Source organism: Haemaphysalis longicornis, unplaced genomic scaffold (genome assembly GCF_048455015.1).
Source record: "Haemaphysalis longicornis isolate Haplotype H1 unplaced genomic scaffold, Haemaphysalis longicornis Haplotype H1 scaffold_3, whole genome shotgun sequence".
In the NCBI taxonomy this organism is placed as follows: domain Eukaryota; kingdom Metazoa; phylum Arthropoda; class Arachnida; order Ixodida; family Ixodidae; genus Haemaphysalis; species Haemaphysalis longicornis.
In genome coordinates this window covers 219,793,716-219,817,295 of record NW_027526335.1, presented here as the reverse complement: position 1 = coordinate 219,817,295, position 23,580 = coordinate 219,793,716, and positions in this window count along the sequence as shown.

Here is a 23,580-nt window from a genome sequence, read left to right as displayed (position 1 = left end):
GACTCAAACTCAATCAGACTCAAACTCAGTCGTGATCACTCGGCTCAAACTCACTCAAGCTCAAACTCACCATGCCACACTAGCCTCGCGCTCACTCAAACTCAAACTCACGCGTGAGTTTGAGTCCAAATGAGTCTGAGTGAGTGGACTCATGAGTGAGTTTGCCGACCTCTGGTCACATGTGCGTGGCGTATCCGCAGCCTAGCCAGGGCGACTTCAGTGTATCTGTTGCGTGAGTCAGTTCTGCAGCGTCCCAATTGTGGTTTTATTACATTTAGTTTGTTGTCTGTTTGTTGACTCCATTGTAGTTGCCATGTGTTACGAAGGTGTCGTCTGATGTGTCTTTAGGTCGGTGTAAGGTACTGTTGTTATGTCATCTGTGGTCATGAGAGCAGCAGCAGCAGCCATTTTATCGGCGGTCGCATTGCCAGGGATCCCACAGTGACTTGGTACCCAGCATATAGTTATTTCTAAATTTGAAGAATATGCAGTCATTATCACCTTTAAAAGAAATTGATTACATAGTTTTTTGACGACCTTCACGATGAGAGTGCCTGTACAACGCTTAGAGGGTCTGTGCACACGATGGACTTGAGAATTTTATTTGGATAATGTGATTTGAAGCGAGCAAGAGGCCATACGCTTCTGTCGTGTAAATACTGCTATCAAAATTCATTGTTTTAGTAACGCTAAAATTTGGTCCGTGCGCAGCACAAGAGACAGCAGAAGAAGTGTTCGACGCGTCGCTGAAGAATTCGGCGCACCTGTACGTGTCCTGCTGGAACAGGAACTGCTGGAGAATCGTACTCCTGGGTGCCCTATTTTTCTCTAGTTGCGTGAATGACAGGTCGCATGATATAGAACGAAGATGCCGTGGTGGAGTGAAATTGTGGATGGGCGTCTTGTGCGTGTCTGAAAGGGGGACATTGAGTGCAGAAGCTTCCTCCCTAACTATGAGAGAGAACGGTAAGGTTGGTCTATGAGAGAGAACGGTTGGTCTATTTAAAAAGAGTTGCAAGTTTGGTGTATTGTTCATGATGGGATTAAAAGGATGGTTGGTCAGACAGGATGTTAGATGCATACAGGTGGTCAACATACTCCCGCTCATGCCCTAGGCACCATTTGTCGCACTCGACATAAAGACTTTCAACAGGGCTAGTGCGGAAAGCGCCGCATAAGAGGCGAGGGCCAAGATGAAGCTCTGGGTCGAGCATTTTCAGTGTTGTCTTTGTCGCTGACCCATACACGACACTGCCGTAGTCGAGCCGAGCCCCACCAAAGCTGTGTAAAGGCGCAGCAGGAGTTGTTTGTCGGACCCATAAGATTCACCTGAGAGTACCTTAAGAATATTCATTGCTTTTAAACATGTACATTTGAGCTGTTCGATATGACGAATGAATGTAAGTTTTTCATCGAATAAAATACGAAAAGCTTGTGCTCTTTGTTCACAGGTCTCGGCACATTCGCAAGAGTCATGTCTGGGTCCGGGTGGACCCCAGGCTTCCTGGAGAACAGAACACAAGTGCTCTTTCCGGGATTAATTTTAAAACCATTCTTGTCAGCCCAGCTGGAAAGTTTGTTGACACCAAACTGGATTTGACGTTCCCAGATGGACATGTTACACGACATAAAGGATATCTGCACGTCATCTACATACATAGAATAAGATATTTTAGATGGCATTGCCTTTCCATGAGAGTTCATCTTTACTATGAAGAGAGTGCAGCTCAACACGCCACCTTGCGGAACGCCATTTTCTTGCACGTGGACGTTCGAGAGTGCACAACCAACTCTCACTCGAAACGTTCCCTCCGACAAGTAGCTAACAAGGGTGTTTAACATGTTACCAGAAACAACGAATAACTTGAGGACACTAACGATCCCATAACGCCATGCGGTGTCGTACACCTTCTCGAGGTTGAAAAACACAGTAAACAATACTGTTTATGCATGAAGGCATTCTCTATATATGTTTCAAGAGCTACCAATTGATCGCTCGTGGATCGCCCCACCTTGAAGCCTGTGTGGCAGCTCTAGAGAAGACCGTAGTACTCAAGGAAGTACACGAGCCAGCGATTTATCATCTTCTCGAGAAGCTTGCACAGGCCGCTCGTCAGGGCTATGGGACGGTAACTTGCGCGTAACGACGGGTCCTTCTCTTCTTTTAGAAAAGCTACAACTATAGCCTCCTTCCAAGAGTTTGGAATGTGCCCCGAAAGCCATATCTTGTTATATAGGTGGAAGAGTGTTAGAAGAGTGTCTGAGTGCAGGTGCGGTATAATTGTATATGCGATGTTGTCTGGGCCTGGAGCTGAGGGTTTACAAGTTCTCAGAGAGGCCCTCAGCTCATGAAGTGAAAACTCAGTTATAAGAGGATGCTGACTTGTAGTTATCAAGTAAAGACTCCTTTTCGGCCGATTGTTTATGTTTCATGAAAGTGTTAGTGTAGTGTGCTGAACTGCACACGTGTTGGACGTGTTGTGCGAGTGTGTCAGCCTGGACTTCTAGTGTGTCCCCTGTTGTGCTGACCAGAGGCAGGCTGTGTGCTTGTTGTCCCTTGAGTCTGCGGATTCGTGTCCATACTTTTCCTGTGTGTGTAGGAGTTAATTGATGTTATGAATGTACGCCAACTCTCTCGTTTTGCCTCACGGCACACACGTTTTCCCATACCCTTTGCCCTTTTGCACAACAGGAGGATTCACGACGTGGGGTACTGACGAAGGATAGCCCCCGCCTTCTTCTGGGCCTCCCGCGCCCACCAACAGTCATCATCCACCACGGCCTCCGCTGGTTGCGCGGGACACCACAGGCGTGGGGAAAGGACTTTTAGGCGGCGTCGAGAATGTGAGCCATGAGTAGTTGAGAAGCTTCTTCAATGCGTAGGTGTCTAATGGTTGTGTAGTGTAGTTTTGATGCCTCTGTAAATGTATTCCAGTTAGCTCTTGCTTCATTGAACCTGTTCTGGGAAGATGGACTGCGTGGGCCTTTACCTATATATGTTAGTAAGGTGGGAAAGTGGTCACAGCCATGTGGGTCAGTGCCCACACTCCACTCGAGAAGAGGAAAGAGAACTGCAGAGCCAATAGCCAAGTCAAGATATGAGTATGTGTTGTGTCCTATGTTGTGGTATGTAGGCTGTTTACAGTTGAAAAGGCATGCTCCTGAAGATGTAAGGAATTTCTCTATCAGGTGACCCCAGGCATCCGTACGAGTAGAGCCCCAAAGACAATTCTCTGCATTAAGGTCGCCTGTGAGGATATATGGTTCGGGCAGCTGGTCAACCAGCACATCGAAGTCGGAGCGAGGAAGTGCAAAATCAGGAGGAATGTATATGGAGCAATAATTGTATTGCCGCGAACCATGTATGGGTTTGTTTATTTATTGTTTGTTTTTTATCCCGGGCCACACCCGGCTGTGTTATCTGCGTTCCAAACGAAGCGCGTCTTACATTCTTTACTTTTATGCCGCACGGGCTATCACATTCAGATAAACAGACTGTTTCGCCCCAACGTCACCAGCCCAGAATAATCTTCTGTGATCTACAATGTTCTGGATGTGAATCGATGTTTCCAGAAACACTTGCTCCGAAAGATAGAGGCCTGCAGAGCAGACGCCGCGGCATTCATTCAACGACTCTGGCCTGTGCTAGTCACTTTATTGACCGCTGCTTCACCGCCTCTGTATTCTTTTGAGTTGTTAAGGGAGCACAGAGGTGCTTGGTACTAAGCCTTTATGCTCTCTACGACATCTGGAAGCCGCCAAGCCACTCCAACCAGAGAAAGCCGCCGGCTGCAAGGATTGCTACCCGAGTTCGGTCTTCTGCCAGAAGGGCCCAAGAGAAGGAATGCTGCAACCAACACCACGGTGCAAGAAACAACGTCACCAATCATCCTGCAGCAGCCCCGAGAACCGCCATTGTTCCGGGCAGCCCCCGCTGAAGACCCCAAAAAATGGTTGGAGAAGCTGGAGCGCGTCCGCATCTTCAACAGGTGGGACGACGAAGAAACTTTCCGACATGTCTTCTTTTACTTAGAAGATGCTGCTCGAACTTGGTTCGAGAACCATGAGAGCTCTTTGACCGACTGGACTCAATTCAAAAGAGAGTTCCTTAAGACTTCCACTACCGTGGTGAGAAAAGAGCGAGCTGCGCTCTTGGAACGGAATCCTGGCTCGACAACACCGTAAATGAAGGCGAAGTATTCCCATCTAATTATTCGGTTTACATGAGAGATCGCAATTCCCATGGTGGTGGCGTGTTCATCCTCGTCCATGACAGCATGGTAAGCCAGCCTATAATCATCCAGACCAAATCATGTGAAACTGTCTTGTGCAAGATATTGTTGAAAAATGGTCCCTCAGTTGCCATAGGTTCTTTTTACAGACCACCTGGCTTACGAACCCCTCAACCCCCGTTTCAGTTCAGCAACACGTTGTTGAGCTTACAAACGAGTTATGTTATTCTCGGACGTGATTTTAATTTGCCCGACATAGACTGGTAGTCCATCACGCCCGCGCTGCGCAATGCATCTCTCTTATATTCTGCTTTTCACGAAATGGTCAATGCGCACTCGTTACTGCAATTTGTAGAAACACCCACTCGAATCGGTGCTAGCAGTGCTAACTTACTTGATTTATTCTTTTTCAACGACTCTGATATTGTATCATCTGTAATCACAATACCCGGTATTAGCGATCATGACGTTGTTATCGCTAATCTAACTTGTACCACCAAGAACCATCGGCCTACAGAACCACGAAAAGTGTTCTCTTATGAAAGAGGGAACTACAGCTCGCTTTCACAAGCCCTTGATGCATTTTTTTCTTATTTTCAGCTGCATAGCTTATCTCTAGACATAAACGAACAGTGGAATAAATTCAAAACTAAGATCCTCTCTTTGACACAAACCTTCATCCCGTCACGCATAATCTCAGCGAAGCGTCGCACTGATAAGCCATGGCTCAGAAGGGAACTTCGATCTATGATAAACAAAAAATAGGCTGTTCAAAAAGCATTGCAACTTGCCTCGGCCTGAGCTTCGCTCCAAGATTAAAGAGTTGTGCAGAGTAGTTACGAAAGGAATCCGAAAAGGGCAAGGTAGTTCTCTATGCTCACTCGCCGAAAAACTGAAAACGAACCCTAAATTGGTGTGGAAATATGTTAAAAGTAAAAATAACTGCAAGGCTACTATTCCTGACGTCATGGAAGGTATTAACTATGCCGATAATACAACGGGTAAAGCTGAAAGCTTTAATATGTACTTTCAGTCCGTGTTCACTCAGAAAACTTGCTTGAATGCGATACCGCAAAGTTTTATAGGTTATACGGAAATGCAGGATATAGTAATATCCGAAGGCGGCATCGTGTCTCTTCTAGAGTAATGGGATCTGAATTCAGCCTCTGGCCCTGATGGCGTATCTAACTATGTTCTGAAGCGCTGTGCAGTGTCTATAGCCCCATTTTTAACCCTCATGTTCCAATCATCACTTCGACTGGGTGCTCTGCCAACCGACTGGAAAAATGCAAATGTGAATCCAATATTTAAAACTGGCGACAAAACCAAGTTTTCCAACTACAGGCCTATCTCCCTAACAAGCGTTTGCTGTAAAATATTGGAACATATCATCTATACAAATCTAATGACTCACCTACAAAGCAATAATTTCTTTTCCGCGATGCAACATGGCTTTAGGGCGGGCTTCTCGTGCGACACCAAGCTTATAGAATCTGGGCATGACCTTGCAACTTCGGTAAAAGCAGTCACCCACCCAGGTTGACTGCATCTTTCTCGATTTCCGCGAAGCGTTCGACTCCGTACCACATTCTTTATTACTGCGCACACTATCTGTACTTAACATACCGAGTGAACTTCTGAAGTGGCTGGATACCTATCTTTCTGATAGGAAACAGTGCGTTGTGCTTGAAGGTGTGAGTTCGTCGAGTATTTCTGTGGTATCTGGCGTTTCACAGGGATCCGTTTTGGGCCCACTAGTTTTTTAAATATTTATTAATGATCGTGTTGATTGCACTTCGAGTCGTACTAGACTATACGCTGATTGTTGCATTTATCGTGACATCACTACCGTAGCCGACACTAGATTGTTGCAACATGATCTTAACTCTATTTTTCTTGGTGTCAATTCTGGGGGATGACTCTCAATCTGTCGAAATGTAATCTAGTAAGGTTTACCAACAAAAAAATCACGCCATATCCACGGAATGAATGATGATAAGTGGGGCGAAGCTCGAGAGGGGGAGATCATCGGTAACCGTAACTCTCCCGTGAAAGTTCGCCCATTACATCATTAAGGAAGACGTAAGACTGTGTGCGTACATTGTACAAATCAACTTTTATTTTGTTCTTTTATTTTGTTCTTGTTCGTTTGTTGTTGTAGGGTTCGTGATGCTGCAAGCAAGCGCTCGAATCGGCTTTCAAACCCCGATGCAGTGAGAGCTCGCGAGGCGGCTGCTGTCACGATTTAGACCCGCGTTCGTGAACCTGTGAGGGTAGGGGTACCCTCCAGCCGAGAGACGACATGCAGCGTGCTGGTGGTGACGGTGACTGACCCCCGAGCAGCCGTGCTCGGCGGTGTTTATTGCCCGGCCACACACAAGGTTGCCCACCGAGCGTGGTAGGGCCACTGAACTTAGCGGCCAACGAATATCAGGGATGGGGGGCGCCACACACTTGTCACACCCCTCACCCCCAAGTTTGTTTGTCCTACACAAACACAAAACACCTGTCCCCCCGGCGAGTACCGGTCCGGAGGTCTCCGCAGTCTCTCACTCCGCCGGAGCACAGGTGTCGAGGCCGTTGTGGCAGCATTAGGTGCTGCCTGTGTTACACTCGCACCAGCTGTCAGCCTTCCCGGTGTCGAAGGACTTGCACGTGGCGCCACAGTGGCGCGAGTAGCACCAGCCCCAGGTGCTGTGCTAGCAGCGGTCGGTGAAGCTGGCTCCCCATTGAAGGAGTCCGGGCTGAGGCAGTGCAGCGGGCCCGTGGCCAGGCAGCCCGGCTGCGCCAGCACCTGCTCGGGCGCGTACGGGTCCCCGCACACCATGCACAGCATCAGCCGCAGGTCCGGCCGGGGCCCCGCGACCGCGGGCAGCGCCTGGTAGATGCAAAGCCGGCCCTCCCGCCGCTCGATGCTCTCCACCAGCGCGCACAGCGCCTGCTCCAGGCGCACGGGGTCCAGGCCGCCGCTGTCGTCCACGAAGGGGCACTGCAGGCTCTTGGCCCGGTTGATGCCCTCCTCGCGCAGGAAGTCCCCCTGGCCCGCAAACACCATGACCAGGGGCAGGCCGTGGAAGGGCAGCCGGTCCTCTTGCTCCAGGTTGGCCAGCAGGGTCTTCTCGAGGCTCTCGCGGATGTACTCCAGCCCCAGCTGGCTGGCGTGCACGCACAGGCAGCCCTGGGGCAGGGGCTCCGTGCGGAACGAGTTGTGCGGCAGGCCCACGTCGCCGTCGATGATCCTGAAGTCCAGCGCGTACTGGACCTTGTCGTCGAGCCGGAAACCCTGCGGGAGCACCTGCCGCATAGCCTGCGCCACGTGCTGGGCGCTGGCCCTGGCACCCAGCACCACCAGGTGCAGCAGGCGGCCGTTGGTGCCCAGCACCCCGCCGCCGTTGGTGCCGGCCTCTCGCCGGTGCAGCAGCTGCTCGATGACGCCGTCCATGCAGTCGGGCTGGACGGGGCAGTGCTCCCTCTGGCACCTGAATGCTTGCCGCCGTGCCGGTGAATGTCCCCACCTCGGGCTGGAACAGGGCCTCGAACTTGGTCAGGAGGCCGGGGACGTCTGCCACTGCATGCACTGCTTCCTGGTACTCCGGCAGCCTCACGCCCAACGCCTGGATCCAGTTCCGGCCCAGCAGCGTCGGTGACGGCCCCTTGGTCAGGTACAGGGGAAGGGTGGCCTCCCTGTCGCCAAGGCGGACGCTGACCTGGGCTTGACCCTCGACTTGGGCGAGCTGTCCGGAGTAGCTGCGCAGCACGATGCCCGACGCCTCGACGGCCATGCCAGGGAAGGTGCGCTTGAAGGCTTTCCCGGCCATGACCAACACACTGGCCCCTGTGTCCAGCTCCATGGAGATGGGGCGCCCGCAGACTTCGACGGTCAGCCAGTATGGTGGCACCGGCGGCTGCACTGCGGCCGCGTGACACATGTCGAACATCTGCGGGTCTTCGGCCACGACGTGAAGCCTAGCCGTTGCACCCGAAGCTGCTGCGGCACGCTCCCGCCGCCTACCCTTGCGCCGACTCCCTCGGCCGTGGGCTGGCGCGGAACATGTGCTCGACGCCGGCTGCTGCTTCCGTCCGTCCGCCGTCGTCCCCCCTCGGCACGCCCGAGCAATGTGCCCAGTTCTTCCGCACGCAAAGCACTCCGCTTGCGCGAACTGGCACTGTGAAGGGGGGTGGTCACCACCGCAGCGAACGCACCTGCCATGCCGTGCCGCCATCTTGTTCACCGCCGCCTCCGCCGACGGTGAGCCGGCCGCACGCGCTAGCTCGCCCGCGTCCTTGGCCGCAGCCTCCATCGCCAGCGCTGCCTTCACGGCGTCGTCCAGCGAGGGGTCGGGAAGCTCCAGGAGTCGCGTCTGCATGGCGGGGTCGTTGATGCCGCAGACGAAACGGTCCCGGAGTAGCGAGTCGAGCTGCTCCCCGAAGGCGCAGCCGCTCGCCAACCCTCGCAGCGCCGCGACGAACTGCCCGAGCGTCTCTCCGTCTCGGTGACTCCGGTTATTGAAGCTAAAACGCTCCATTAGCGTCGACGGAGCCGGGCTGTAGTGCGAGCGTAGCGTCGCGAGCAGCTCACCCAGCGACTTCTCGTGCGGCGTGGCCGGCTTGAGCAGGTCGAGCAGGAGAGCGAAGACGCGGGTCCCGCAGCTGGCCAGGAAGATGTCGCGCTGTTTTGCCTCGGGTGTGTCGTTCGCCCGGAAAAACACGCCGACTTGCTCCTCGTAGACCGGCCAGGCGGACCCTTCACCCTCGAACGGCTCGAGCCTCCCGTACAGCGGCATGGCGTAATGGCGGCTGGCTCGAGGGGGCGGTGTCTCGGCGTTCTCGGTGGCTTCGGCAGCTCCGCGGGCTTCTTCTCTCGTCGCCAGTGTCAGTGGCGACGAGTGGCGACGAATCCCATCCTCGTCACCAGTGTCACGATTTAGACCCGCGTTCGTGAACCTGTGAGGGTAGGGGTACCCTCCAGCCAAGAGACGACATGCAGCGTGCTGGTGGTGACGGTGACTGACCCCCGAGCAGCCGTGCTCGGCGGTGTTTATTGCCCGGCCACACACAAGGTTGCCCACCGAGCGTGGTAGGGCCACTGAACTTAGCGGCCAACGAATATCAGGGATGGGGGGCGCCACACACTTGTCACAGCTGCAAAACGCATCAAGCGAGCTCAGCCCGAAGCTGCCGACGCGCGGTTTAAGCGCGACTTTCTAGACGAGATGCTTCGGCCTCTCTTACGCGCACGGAGGGATCCTGTCGGCGAGCGCGTGCTGCCGCCGCCCTGCGCGCCCTCCGCTCCGCAGCCTTATCAACAACCACCTCCTCCATCCGGTGACTAGTTGCGAAAGAGGAAGCGCGTCAACAGCGATTGCCTTTTATAATGTCAGTCACGTGCGAGTGACGTCATCATGACGTCACTCACACCAGCGCCACCTGCGAGTGAGTCATCGAACTAGGCGGTCACGTAGCGCCACCTGCGAGTGAGTCATCGTACTAGGCGGTCACGTACCACGAGACACAAGGCATGAACAGACGCACGGCTTTAGGAGCTTCGCCCCTAAAACAGCCACTACTCGTTGACTACTTCATGGGCGGAGCATGCTTGCCTGTAGCCACTGAGTACAAGTACCTTGAAATTTCTTTCTCAGGCAACCTATCTTTTAATTACCACATTCCTCATTTGACAAACAAGGCTAGCTGTGTGCTCAATTTTCTAAGACGAAATTTCAGACACTCTCCGCCCAAGGTCAAAGAGGCGTTGTACGTAGCAAATGTGCGTCCAATTTTGGAATATGGTTGCAGTGTTTGGGACCCCTCAATAAAGGCAAATGTTGATGCACTGGAACGAATACAGGCACGTGCCGTCCGCTTCGTGACAGGCGACTATGATTTCAACAAAAGATCAGCAGACATTTGTAAAAATTTAGGATGGCCTCTGCTCTCGGTAAGACGTAAATACCTAGGACTCCCGCTTTTTTTACAATATATTCAACTCAAGAACTGGCATCAACTAAGAAGCGTAATTAAAACAACCAACATATATATCCCCTCGTACCGATCATTGCCTAAAAAGTCGCGAATACAACTCTAAGATTAACGTTCTTAATCATGCCTTCTTTCCTAGAACTATACACGATTGGAATTGCTTGCCGGAGGAAATTGTCTGCGCACCCCCGCAGAAGTTTGCAAACTTTTTTGTTGAAGCAATAGCATGCCGTTCTGTCTAATGGAACTTGTCACATTTGCGATGCTGTTTGCTTCCTGTACTTGGCTTTTTTTTCTTCTCTCTGCGTTACTTCCTTTTTTTGATATACTGTATCTTTACGTCACATCTGTAGTAGCACCTGTTTTATTCCAAATCACTGTTGACAAAATCGCAACCTCTCAGTTTCACAACTGTATTTGTATTTGTATTCCTGTTTGCTTCCCCCTCCCGCCCCACACTAATGCCCTTGAGGGCGATGTAGGTATGTGTATTAATGAATAAATAAATTAAATAATTAATTAAAAATACTGATGATTTATTTGAAATACTGTATGCTAATCAGCCAAGTGTAATGTGTGTTCAGGAAACACATTTGAATTCCAAACACACAAATTTCTTGAATAGCTACATGGTATACAGAAAAGACAGAGATGGCTGTACACACTCTTCTGGTGATGTGGCCATAATCTCCCAGAAATCCTTAGCATACCACCTTGTCACTTTGAACACTGTCCTTGAGGGTGTCGCAACTCGTACAATAATATTTATTAGGTTGATAACGGTAAGCTCCATGTACATTCCTCCTGATCTTGCACTTTCGAGCTCTTACTTGGAGGCGCTGGTTGACCAGCTGCTCGAATCATATATCCTCAGAGGCGACCTTAATGCGCACAATTCTCTTTGGGGCTCTTCTCGCACGCATGCCTAATCGATAAATTCCTTACATCTTCAGGAGAACGCCTCCGCAGTTCTCTTTCTTTTTCTCGAGTGGGGTGTGGGCAGTGAGCCATATGGCAGTGACCACTTCCCCACCTCACTAACATATATAGGTAAATGCCCACGCAGTCCGTCTTCCCAGAACAGGTTTAATGAAGCACGAGCTACTAACTGGAATACTTTTACAGAGACATCCAAACTACATTACACAACCATAAGACACCTACACATTGAAGAAGCTTCCCAACTGCTGCCGGCGAAAATCCTCGACGGCGCCGAAAACTTCATTCCCCACGCCTCTGGTGGCCCGTGGTGGAATGAAGTCTGTAGGCGTGCGCGAGAGGCCCAGAACAAGGCATCGGGTATCCTTCGTCGGTACCCCACGTCGAGTAACCTCCTTTTGTTCAAACGGGTCAAGGCGTTAGAAAAACGTGTGTGCTGTGAGGCAAAACGAGAGCGCTGGCACACGTCCTTGACATCCAATAATTCATACACGGACACACACAAAGTCTGGATACATATACGTGAGCTCAAAGGACAACATACACAGCCTGCTTCTGGTTAGCACAACAGGGGACACACTCGAACACCAGGCTTACACATTTGCAGAACACTTCGAACACGTGTGCAGTTCAGCACATTTTCGAAGCCACTTTCATGAAACACAAAACATTTGCAGAAAAGAAGTCCCTGCGTGATAGCAAGAAGTCGCACACTTCCTACAATTATGCTTTTTGAATTCATGAGCTGAAGGCCGCTCTGACCGCATGCAAGCCTTCAGCTCCAGGTGCAGACAAGATTACACACACCATGATACAATAGCTACAATCAGACACCCTTGTAACACTTCTGCATCTATACAATAAATATGGCTTTCGGGGCACATTCCACGCTCTTGGAGGGATGCCATAGTAGTGGCTTTCCTGAAGGAAGGGAAGGACCCTTCCTTTCCTGCCAGTTATCGGCCCATTGCTTTGACAAGCTGCCTGTGCAAGCTCCTCGAGGAGAAGATAAGCAGGAGGCTCGTGTACGTTCTTGAGTACAATGGTCTTCGCGAGAGCTCCCAGACAGGCTTCAGAGCAGGGCGATCCACTAACGATCAACTCGTCGCGCTGGAGTCTTACATAAAGGATGCTTTTATTCATAAAACGTTTTGCGAAACGGTGTTTTTTGACCTTGAGAAGGGCTATGACACCGCCTAGCGCTACGGGATCCTCAGTGACCTGAAGTAATTTGGTGTCTGAGGCATACTCTTGCTGAATACTCTTGCTAGTTATTTATCCGAAAGAACATTTCATGTGAGGGTTTGTAGCGCACTCTCAAGGGTTCATTTGCCAGAAAACGGTGTTTCAGAAGGTGGAGATATAAGCTGCCCTCTGTTCATAGTTATAACGAATTACCTTGGGGAGGCATTGGCACCTACAATTTCTTATTCAATGTATGTAGACGACGTCCAGGTATTTTTTAAATCTGGCAATTTGTCCATCTGTGAGCGTCAAGTCCAGCTAGGTGTCAAAACACTTGCCAGATGGGCAGACGGTTTTAAGCTTAACCCAGCAAAAAGCACTTGTGTTGTCTTCTCCAAGAAGCGTGGGATCCATCCGGAACCAGATATTACTCTAAATTGCGTCTCGATTATAGTGTTGGATGAAAAACTCGCATTCATTTCTCACATTGAACACTAAAATGTCAATTCCTAAAAGCAATCAACCTTTTTAAAATTCTCTCACATCAGCCATATGGAACTGAAAAGCAACTCCTGTTACGTAGTTTTATCAGCCTGTAGGGGTGGCCATTGGACTATGAAAGTGTCGTTAGAGGGTCTGAAACAGAAACGGCTCTAAAAATGCTCGACCCAGTGCTGCACCTGGGGCTACGCCTTGCTTGTGGCGCTTTTCGCACTAGTCCACTCCAGAGCCTCAACCGTGAGTGTGATAAATGTGTCCCTATATCACCAGAGGAGTTACATGGACTTGTTGTATGCCTCGAAAACCATGGCCGTTACTAACCAGCCTTTTAATTCCATCATTATTAATAAATTCTCACAACTGTTTTTAAATCGTCCTTCTATCTCTTTGCCTTTTTCACTTAGGGTAACGAGGAAGCATCCGAGCTCAAGGTCCCCTTTTTAGACATTCACAAGACACCCGTCACTGATGTTATACCACCATAGAAAATGCGCCCCGTGTTTTGTGACCTGAAATTTACGCAGCTTGATAATAACAGGGCACAAACAATTGCGATTCTGCAGCATTTCTTGCTTCTGCAGGATAAATACCGGTGTCCAGAATTTTATAGCGATGCGTCAAAGACTGCTACCGTTGTATCTTTTGCTGCGCACGGACAGAACTTTCGTGTCTGTCAAACAATGAATGTCCAGAACGCCATCTTAATGGTTTTAAATCACAGTGTTCAACACATAATTCCAAAGTCCATCCTGTACAAGCACTACCTCGGCGTTGTACGTGCGCTGTCCTCTAACAAATGGTCTAAAAACTATGTAGCTATTTTTATTTCAGGGCTATTCTACCCGCATACCTTGATATACCTTGATATGACTATATGCTGGGTTCCAGGCCACAGTGGAATCGTCAGGAATGAAGTTGCTGATGAAATGGCTGCCGGTGCTGCACTACAAGGCACAGTTGATATAATAAAAGTACCGTACACTGACATGAAGCCACACATTAGACAAGAACTTCGTAGAACACGGCAAGCATATTGTAGTGAACAGACAGACAATAAACTACACGTAATAAAACCACCCTTGAGACCATATCCCACGGACAAACGCAACTGATACACAGATGTCGCTTTGGCTAGGCTACGGATACGGCACGCATATGCAACTTACTCGTACCTGCTAACGCGATCTACAGGTCCCCTGCGCAGCATGTGTGTAGAGGACTTATCCGCTGGTCATATACTCATTCAATGCAAGGCACTTGACGCAACACGATACAAACAATTTCCCCAACTCTACACACAACACATTACACTGCACCCATCGTTGTTTTTGGGTTACGATGCCATGGTCACTGTCAAATGCTTTTTTAAGTATTTGCAGATATAACGTTTTTAAAGCTCATTTGCTAGCATGTGTAATCAAAACGGCCCCTATAAACCAGCCACCACCATTCTCTTCAACTGTTTCTACTCTTGGGCTTATTGAGCGATTTTAGTGCTTACAGATTCACTGGTCGTACATCACCACTGATTTGGCGCTCTTTGCCCCAGTTGGCCTTGCGCCATAAAAATTCAACCTTCATCATCATTATATTTCCGACTTTCTGGTAAAGGGTGCCTAACATGATAAATATTGTTACGAGACGGATTTTTTACAGTGAGGTTGGACGGTGTAGGACGAACGTAGATGGTAGAGCGGTCCGTGAATGATGGGGCCAAGCAGGAGTGCCACCTCGTTCTCTTCTTTCTCCAACTCCCGGTGCTGAGGCTGGCATGTTTGCAACCCCTGGCGTGTAATATTGGCGTAACAGTTCCCCTGTCCCAGACGAAGCCTTATGGGCAAGTCAACTTGCACTGCGTTCCTGGCAATGTTTTAGGCGGGCAACATGCACCACCTGTGTCTTTTTGGATTGTCGCCCACTTGAAGTTAAGCGTGAAATAACATACGGAACATCGCTGAGACGCTCCATCACAACAAACGTGCCGACGTAATGGGACAGAAGCTTCTCGGATAGCCCACGCTTTCGCAATGGCGTCCATAGCCACACAAAGTCACCCGGCGCGTACGTAACATCACGTCGGCGACTGTCAAATCGCTTCTTGGAGCGCTCTTGGGACGCGAGAGTACGTAGGCGAGCAAGTCGACGGGCATCTTTAGCTAGGCAGAGCGTGTTCGCCAACGAGGGTTCGTCATGCAGAGAAAAATGAAGCATGGTGTCCAGGCAGCAACTAGGTTGACGGGCGTAAAGGATGAAAAACGGGCTGTAACCGGTGGTTTCATGCTTCGCCGTGTTATATGCGTTTGTTATAAATGGCAACAGCTCGTCCCAGTTTTTGTGGTCCGAAGCGATGTACATCGATAGCATGGACGTCAGTGTTCGGTTGGTTCGTTCCGTCAGACCGTTAGTATGAGGGTGGTATGGTGAGGAGTGCCGAAATTGCACGGCACAAAGGCGCAGAAGCTCTTCAACCACCGTCGCAGTGAATTGGCACCCACGGTCACTGATTATGACTTCTGGGGGTCCATGGCGTAGAAATACGTTCCGGAGCAAGAAGAGCGAGATTTCTGTCACAGTTGCAGAGGGTAGAGATGCCGCCTCAGCATAGCGCGATAAGTAATCCACGCATACAATAATCCAGCGGTTTCCATGCGATGAGCGCGGGAAAGGTCCAAACAAGTCTATGCCAACTTTTTAAAAAGGACGATATGCCGGATCCACAGGCTGAAGTCGGCCTGCCGGGACAGTGGTGGGATGTTTGTAACGTTGACATTGGTTGCAAGAAGCCACATAGCGCTCTGTAGTTTTGCGCATGTTGGGCCAATAAAAGCGTTATTGGGTGCGGTGAAGAGTGCGCGCCAGCCCCATGTGGCCGGAAATTACGTCATCGTGCATAATGTTCGGAACAACGTTGCGAAAGATTTGCGGTACCACAAGAAGAATGCGAGAACCATCGGCGGAATAGTTCTTGAAAAGCAAGCCGTTGTGGAGGCAGAAACGGCTAGCAGGGTTCAACTTGGCTGAGGCGAAAACGTGGTCTAAACTCTTGTCCTTGCGTTGTTCTCGTTTGAACACAGCTATATCGGGGAACGCCGTCGACACCGAGGCGAGGCACTCATCAAGGTTGTGAGCATCTGAGTCCGTTGACTGTAATGGCAGCCGGGAAAGGCAGTCGGCATCGGCATGCTTGCGGTTACTCTTGTACGACACCGTGAAATCATATTCCTGTAGTCGGAGAGCCCAGCGTGCCAGTCGCCCACACGGATCTCGAAGATTGATGAGCCAGCAGAGGGAATGGTGGTCTGTGACGACTGTGAAGGTATGCCCATAGAGGTAAGAGCGAAATCGTTGTGTGGCAAAAACGACCGCGAGGCACTCTTGTTCTGTGACTGTGTAGTTCCGCTCTGGCTTACTGAGAATGCGGCTCGCATAAGCAATAACATGCTCCCCGTCACTGTGTCGTTGAACAAGGACTGCCCCCAGTCCAATACCACTGGCATCGGTGTGCACTTCCGTTGGGGCTGCGGGATCAAATTGACGAAGCACCGGCTCCAACGTCAAGAGATGCTTCAGGTGGCGGAAAGCGATGTCGCAGTCAGAGCTCCATTTGAATGGGACGTTCTTCTGGAGAAGGCATGTGAGTGGGTGGGCTATGTCGGCAAATCCGGGAATTTGCCGACATAGAGCACGGTTCTTTACAGAGAACGGTTCTTTAAAGCGGCTGACGGCTAGAATTTTTTGCGGATCTGGTCGGACGCCCTCTTTATCGACAACGAGACCGAGTACACGTGTTCGCGTTTCGCCAAATGGGCATTTCTTCGAGTTTAGGATGAGACCAGCCTTGTCCAAACAGTCCAAAACAGTGGCCAATCGAGCGTTGTGCTCTTGAAAAGTGCGACCGAAAATCACGATATCATCAAGGTAGCACATGCACACCTCCCATTTAAGTCCACGAAGGACAGTGTCCATAAAGCGCTCAAACGTGGCAGGGACGTTACATAGGCCAAACGGCATTACATTAAATTCGAAATGTCCATCGGGCGTGACAAAAGCGGTCTTTTCTTTATCGTCGGGGTGGCCAGGAATTTGCCAGTAGCCTGATCGTAAGTCAATTGTTGAGAAGTATGAAGCCGAATGAAGACAGTCTATTGCGTCGTCTATCCGGGGCAGTGGATATACGTCCTTCTTTGTAATTTCGTTAAGGCGCCGGTAGTCAACGCAAACTCGCAATGACCCATCTTTCTTTTTGACCAATATCACCGGCGCCGCCCAAAGACTTGAGGACTCCCTAATCACGCCCTTCTGCAACATGTTCTGCAACATCTCGTGGATTTGTTCGTTAATGACTCGTCGCTCAGAAGGAGAGATGCGATAAGTCTTTGCCGTATGGGCCGGGCTGTTCCGGTGTTAATTAAATGGTGGGTCCGTGTGTTTGGTACAGACGAGCGTTGATGTTGTCGGGTGAAATCCAATACACTTGAGTACCGCGCAAGCACTTGTACCAATGCGCGACGTTTTTCTGGGCCAAGGGATCCATTTACCATACTCTCCAACTTGGCAGTGTCCACTGCACAATTATTAGAAGGAGAATCCGAGGTTTCTGTCAAAACCGCCACTCTAGAAGATGCAAATTCAGAGAATTTGGCAAGCTTCAGGCCACGGAGAAGAACGGCGGGCTCAGCAGAGTAGTTAACTGTCCACAATGCGGTGCATCCTTGAACAACTGAAACAACTGACCGTGGCACCAGAATGTCTTTTTTGGCACACTTCAGAGGAACTGGTTCGACCAATGCTTCAAAGCCGGCTACGTCAACTCCGGGCAAAGAACAGAAACAAATGCGGCTGACCTCGCTGGTATGATTGTGTCAGCCAATACGCAGGAGGCACGGTTATCGGAAGAAGAGCCTTCCACAAGGGCAGGTAGCGCGGTCCCGTCAACGTAAATTTCTCCGTTGCGACAGTCAACGGGTGGCCCCGCACTGCTTCAAGAAATCCAGACCCAAAATGACATCGTGCGTAGATCGCGGAAGCACTGCAAATTCCGGTCTGAACGTGTGGCCACCAAACGAAACATTCACTGAGCAAACCCCAAGAGGGCACAGGCACTCACCACCAACACCCCGAAAAGTCACCATTCGGTCCCATGTAAACATCACTTTACGACCAAGGCGGGCTTTGAAAGCTAGGCTCATGACAGACGCTGTTGCTCCGGTATAAATGAGACCATTGTTGTGGTGTCATCCACCAATACTTCAACTGTGTTCTTTAGCATAGATACAGGCGAAGGTAGTCCCAGTTGAGACTGTCCGGTAAGAGGCATACTACGCGATGATTGTGCTGCGGCCTCACCTCCATTGGGCGCGCCGGCTAGTTTTCCGGCGGTGGCGACCGACGCCGGAAAGGTGAGGGTGAACGCCGCTGTCGTGTGCTGGGAGGTGTTATACTCCGGTCAGATGCAGGCGAATCACGACGAGGCGGTGGCTGTGCCATGGGGCGCAGATACTGTGGCAGGGGAGTGTCCTAGCGGCCATTCCGAGTGTTGGGGCGGTTCCGCATAGGCGGTTGCTCGTACCGTGGTGCTCGATGGCGGTAGAAGCGGGAAATGTGTCCCTCCATACTAAAATTGTAGCAGGTGGGCCACGCTCACGGCGGTCAGGGAAGTATTCCTCGTAGGCGTCGTAAGAACGAGGTTCAAAGGTTGGACGCCGAGGACGCTGGTCATACATTGTACGTTGGGAACGCTGAGACAACCGTTCAACGTCGCGACTGGTGCGTGCTGACTCATGGACATCAGGGCGCTGCGGACTGTGAGTGCGAGTCATAAAGCTCGCATCGTGGAATGCAACACTCGACGGAGAAAGTGTGTTGGCCTGGACGTCCTGCAGCACGTAGCAGTCCCGGATGCGTACGCTGTCGGTATAGTGCCGGGGCTCTTGTTGTCGTAGCAGTTCCTCGCGGACAATGCATAGTAGCATTTCAGCAAAGTCTGCAGGCGGTTGCAGGTCAACGCTTGCCACAGTCGTAACATTAGCCAAACGATCGAACTTTGGTGTAATGCGACGCTTCTTCAACGCCTCGAAGGTGCGACAATGCTGGACAACGTCGGACGCCGATTCCAACTTTTCACGTCCTATTAAAAAGTTGTAGACATCTTCAGCGATCCCTTTTAATAAGTGACCCACTTTATCATCTTCAGACATTTGCGGGTCGACGAGTCTGCAGAGCTTTAACACCTCTTCAATGTAGGTGGTGCACGTCTCGCCTGGGACTTGGGCGCGATGGAGCAACGTCTGTTCAGCCAGCTTCTTTCCGACGGAGTCGCCAAAGCGGGATTCTTCAAATTTCTTCGACGAAACGGTCCCAGGTTGTGAGCTTGCTTTCATTGTTCTCAAACCAGGTCAGGGCAGTCTCATCTAGCGAGAACACGACGTTCGAGAGTTGTGCAGCGGCATCCCAGCGGTTTTACCGGCTCACCCGTCGATAATGCGTCAGCCATTCCTCAACGTCTTCATCGGCGTTCCCAGTGAACATTCTGGGTTCTCGCGGGGGATGCCTGCCAGGCGTGGAGGCCGGCACAGTGTTCCCACCTTGAGGCATTGTAGGAGACAGCGGTGGCAGACCCGCGATACGTCGGCTACGGCGGAAATCCTGGAGGACCGGCGTGGCGTACCCCGCACCTCACCAAACTATTACGTGATGGATTTATTTACAGTGAGGTTGGACGGTGTAGGACGAGCGTAGATGGTAGAGCGGTCCTTGAATGATGGGCCAAGCCGGAGTGGCACCTCGTTCTCTTCTTTCTCCAACTCCCGGTGCTGAGGCTGGCATGTTTGCAACCCCTGGCGTGTAATATTGGCGTAAGAATATTATTACGGCCGAGTTAGTAATACCATAAAACATGGTCCGCTATTCGCACTCATCCCTTTCACTTTACAGGCCGTTAGTAACGCTCGTTGTTCTCGAACTACAGTATTGTTTTCCTGTAAGAATCCCGGATACTTACCTCTGGATGCATTTGTGGTAATGGCGAATAACGTGCCGATGCCCAAGAACGCTTCACATCGAAACAAAATTCACGGAGATGAATCTGGCCGGTGGCACTCGCACTACATGATTTAATTCCAGTGAGTGTACAGGGCCTCCAGCGACGTAGTAGCACGTAGGTCCTCCGGGTCGAGCAGTACTTCACAATTTCAGACCATCAGCGAATTTAGTTCTGGATGCGAATGTTATTCCTAAAACGTGAACCGAGCGGGAGCATAGTCGGTGCAGCTCGGGTCTAGTGAAGATTTCCTTGATGAGAAAAGGTGAGCCCTGGAGAGCAAAAGAATTTCGTCATATCACTTTGCGGCTAGCTCTCCTGGAAATTATTGCGGCTTGCTGCCCCAAAGGGTCAGGTATATATATCAAGGAATGATTGCTTAAGAGTGGTACTGCATTGCTTTTGAGGCCACAAATTGTCGGATGTAAAAATAAACTTTCTTTATGCGTGCTGAACAGCACACAAACAAGTTTCTTTACTGACGACAACCTGCCGGCCGCAGGGACCGTCGCTTCGCGGCGGAGCCCATCTTTCACACTACAAGATTCCTTCGAGAGTGAAATGCAATGTCTTTCATGGGCTCCGCGCTTGCTTAGAACGGTAATTCTCGGCGTGCATGTGTTTTGAACTAAACAACTTCAGCACAGCTGACTAACCAAAGTGGCAGTTTTAAAAGTGGTTAGGTCTTGATATTTGTTCGATGTACAAAGCATAGCACTGCAACAGCCACAGGAAAATGGCAGCTTTGCGCAACTTTTGCACCAGAACTGTATACGTCTGATCCAACCGGTTCTCGCGGCCATGTGCAACAAAAACTCTGCGCATGGAACAAAAATTCGGGGACTTGTGATTAGCGTGCGAAAAAATTCGCATTATATAAAACCAGGTCTTAGGGCCTCTGACAAGATTTTGATAAATTTTATATTGCCCCTGAAGCAAGGTCTTCCCAGAAATGCATGCGTGAGTGGAAGTGGAGGTGACTTTAAACAAGATCGCCCGGTGTAGCCTCTGGCTTCGTATAAAGGGTTCCACACATTGTGTGTTGCGTGCATTCAACATGGCCATATACGGAGAAAGTATGGGTACAGACCAACTGTATACTCCTCTAGTATAGACTGCTCACTACGCACGGCTTCTGTCTCCTCCTAACATTTCTATGCCTGCATTTGGGGAAGGGAGAGGGGGAAGAGGCGTGCAAGCGCAGGCAGGACTTCATGGCCAAAGAGGCAGCAGACGCCCTGGCCAAGGGTGCTGCTCGCCAGGCAGGGTTCCCAGCCTCCCGGGACGTGGTGTCATTTGACGCTGCAAGGACTATCCTGGCCCGGGGGGTGGAGGCCCTGCGTCCAGATGGTCGAGTCGCCAGTGGTCGAACCCCACGGGTCCTGCCTGGACGCATCAGAGGAGATGCCCGGAGACTCCTGCTTCGCCTGTGGCTTAATTGCTGGAAAGTGGGAATCCGCCTGCACCACCAGGTCTGCCGGGCGTCCCCCACCTGCGCCGACTGCCCAGAGCCTGAGACGCTCAAGCACTTACTGTGCTCGTGCCGCCAGCATGAAATCGCGAGAGAGGAACTCAGGGCCGGCCTCCAGCGGCTCGGTTCAGCAAGCCACAAACTGGAAGATTTCCTGTTCCTAACGGGTCCGGACTGCCTCCGACGGGAGGTCTTCCAGCATCTCCTCAACTTCCTGGTTGTGACAGGAATAGTGCATTGTTTGTAGCCGCCGAGCCTTGACAAAGACGAACGTCACATAGACGAACGTCCCCACTCACCTCATTCTTCCCTCTCTTTCTGTCTTCCTATCCTTTGAAACCCCTCTTCCCTTCCTTGAACTGGGTTGTATGAGGGTGAACTCCCCGTTGAGTTCAACAATATCCGCAATTCTTTTATCTTCCATCTTTCCTAATAAATCGCTACCACCACGCAGGGTGAACGCGCTCACCGCTGACATACCCGTTGTGATGTTGCGAGATTTCAGCGTGTGTGACCATACTTCTGTGGACAGTGGTCCAGCGGTTTGAGTTGTGTTACAGAGACAGTAAGATGCCTATGACGTGGCAGGCAAACGGACCACCCCATGTTTGTCCCTAGAGTAAAACTATTGTCCTTGGAAGTTTCATTCAGCTAAATGGCTAGGAAGTATGCCTAATCGCGAATTGCAAGGAAACCTGCTTTGTTTCGTGCACACCTTGCATTGCGCGCAGATTCGCTGATCACCCTTCTTGACAGAATGAAAGGGCACTGATTTTTTCCACTGAAGCTCTTTGCTGATGAAACAATTTCTGTAAAAAGGCCATTTTTATGATATCCCGGGGAAATGCTTTTGCATGGGACTCTTGTAATTTTATTTAAAAACTTTTGTTTTAACGGCCCCAGCCAATTTCTGCGGGCGATTTCTTAGTTGGTATCGCCCGATGGCATCAGTGGACGAGCGCGGGAAAGGGAAATCGAGAGGGGGATGATGATCATGACTGTATTTTATTGGCGCAAGGGCTGCCGTGGTGAAGGAGCACCAAAAAGAAATTAGAAGTATACCTAGTGTAATTTAACTTAACGTGGGTCAGTAATGGTAAGTCGACTGATAATGGACGTCCGGGTAAACGGCCGAGCAGCGATTACATGTGATCCGGAATGAGCTCCAAGAAATTAACTTCTAATAATAGTTAGAAACACTCCTAATGAAAAAAAATCGCGCCAATCCACCCATGTGAATGTGGTTGGAAAGCAAAGCTGTAAACGGCACCCATAACGATTACCCGTGCGACGTCACTTAAATTCACTCTCATCGCTCTACAAATAGTAAAACGAGAGAGAAGTGAAAAGCACTTAACCACACCATTTATTACTTCAAAGAGATATTCTTGGTAATGTTAAATCGATGCATGATGCATGAACGGTGTTTGGTTGAGTTGTATTGGTGTAGCACAAGAGTGGAAACTTTTTTTATAAAATTAAAGTAAGATCCAACCCGGTGTTAGCGGATCTGACTTCTCCGTTTCTGCGCCGCGGACGAGATTTGCGGCAGAGAAGGAGCAGGAGGCGGAAAAATACTTCAGTTCAAATTTCTGAACTGCCCAGAGTGCAGCCCTGGGGAGTGATTCCTTCTTCTTTGAGGCCCATATGCAGTCCGCGCGGCCTGTGTTCTGTCCACCCGCTGAAGCTGGGTAGGTAGAGAGGGCCTGGACAGCAGTATCTGGCATTCGGCGATCGGCGGCAAGCGCTCGGCACACGCTTGCGCTTGTCTTTGCTGCAGGTTTCGCTGGGTGCAACAGCACTCGCTGGGGACAACTGTCCGAGGTGTTGGCTGCGCGGTTTTGTGCTTTTCAACCATCCTGGAGGCCCTCGCCTAGCTTCTATCTTCAGGAGCTAATCACCGGCTGGAAAATGGCGCACTCGTCTCGACGCCTGCGCATCTGAATCGTCCAGGAGGATAAAGGCTCATCCGCTCCGCAGCAACTTCGCAGTCGGCGGCAAGCGCTCGGCACACGCTGACGCTTGTCTTTGCTCCAGGTTTCGCTGGGTGCAAGAGCACTCGCTGGGGACAACTGTCCGAGGTGTTGGCTGCGCGGTTTTGTGCTTTTCAACCATCCTGGAGGCCCTCGCCTAACTTCTATCTTCAGGAGCTAATCACCGGCTGGAAAATGGCGCACTCGTCTCGACGCCTGCGCATCTGAATCGTCCAGGAGGATAAAGGCTCATCCGCTCCG